General features: G+C 51.0%; 1 pseudogene; it reads right to left on the bottom strand.

Moving 5' to 3' along the window:
- Positions 1-281: 281 nt before the first annotated feature.
- Positions 282-731, bottom strand: LOC102478535 (60S ribosomal protein L10-like; annotated as a pseudogene).
- Between the last annotated feature and the right edge of the window lie 795 nt (positions 732-1526).

The following is a 1526-nucleotide window of genomic DNA, read 5'->3' as shown; positions in this document are numbered from 1 at the left end:
GCCCTTAATTTTCTTTTCTTTTTAGGAGATCAGAAGTTAAGATGTATCGATGACTGTGACTAAGGAAGGGACAGCACAGTATGAACCCACGAGTGCAAGGCTCTCCACTTGTCTAGGGGACACGACTGGGGATGTATGTGACACCACAGCCATCGCGGATGAGGCGCTTCGCAGCCACCATGTCTTCACATTCATCAGCATTAAACTTGGGAAAGCCCCCCTTCTTTGAGATGAGGATCTTCTGCCGACCAGGGAACTTGACCTTGGCCCTGTGGAGGGCCTCAGTCCCAGGATCCTTGTTCTGCAGCTTGGTGCGGATGGACATGATAACCTGGCTAATGTGGACCCTGGCTACCATGCCCTGGGGCTTCCCAAAGGCACCCCTCATACCTGTCTGGAGCCTGCCGGCTCCAGCACAGGACAGCATCTTGTTAACGTGGACGTCGTGGAAAGGGTGGAGCCGCACTCGGATATGAAAGCCATCTTTGCCACAACTTGTCACCATGTGCTTGTTTGCACAAATATGGGCAGCCTCCAGGGCCTCCGACAAGAGCTGTTCATGTTCATCTGACACCATGTGGCCACAGAGTGGGAATTCATCCACTTTTGCCTTCTTCCACCCCAGGTCAAAGATGCGGATCTTGGCATCTGGGACACCTCGGCAGAACCGCAACTTTGGGTACGGCTTGTTCTTACAATAAGCAGTAACACTGGGCGGGGCAGTGGCCCATGGCCGACACCAAGATCTTCGGTGGCGTGCCCGAGGCAAAGAGTTGGTCCTCAATTTTTTAAGTGTTATATTTTTTTCCTGGATTAAAAAAAATGTTTTTAATGTTTCCACTTTGTGTTTTGGTTTGTTTTTGTTTTTGTTTTTATCTCTGGATGGGCAGCAAGAGAACAAGACTGGCTGAGTCCTGTCATGTCACAGGTACCTGTGAGCACATGCTAGTGGGAGGCCCTGTGGGGGTCAGTGCCAAGTCTAGGCGGGAGGTGTCCATGTAGAAGCCCCAGCACACGGTGCTTCCTAAATCCCTGAGAGGGAACACATCACCAGGAAGGCAGCACAGCATGAGAAGGGTGGCTGTGACCCAGCACAGGGTATAGACGCAGAAGCCCCCGAGGCTAAGCCCCCGAGGCTGAGCCGGCCCATCAGAGGCAGCAGGGAAACTGGCGGGGGTGATGCCTGGGGGAAGGAAGCCTATGTCAAAGAGCACGAAGTCATCTGAAAGAGCTCCAGTGGCCAGAGTTAGAAAAATGTGAGCAAGAAAAGAAATAATGTTGTATAGGCTAGCAACTCCAACTCTAAAGTGAATATCCGTAAATTCATGCTGATACAAACAAATGATTGCATCGTAAATAAATGAAGGAGACACATCTCCCATCCAAAACCATTCTAAATAATGTACCTAGACACTGCCCTCTCAAGGAGGCGGTGCACCTTCCCCTCCTCTGAAGTGTGGGTTGCCCGTAGCAACGTCCTTCCCAAGAGTTCAGTAGGAAAGAGAGGCAGGCGACAACTTAGAGAA

Source organism: Tupaia chinensis, unplaced genomic scaffold (assembly GCF_000334495.1).
Source record: "Tupaia chinensis unplaced genomic scaffold, TupChi_1.0 Scaffold000146_1, whole genome shotgun sequence".
Taxonomy (NCBI): domain Eukaryota; kingdom Metazoa; phylum Chordata; class Mammalia; order Scandentia; family Tupaiidae; genus Tupaia; species Tupaia belangeri.
Note: the sequence above shows the minus strand (reverse complement) of the source record. Positions and strands in the feature narration are given on the sequence as shown.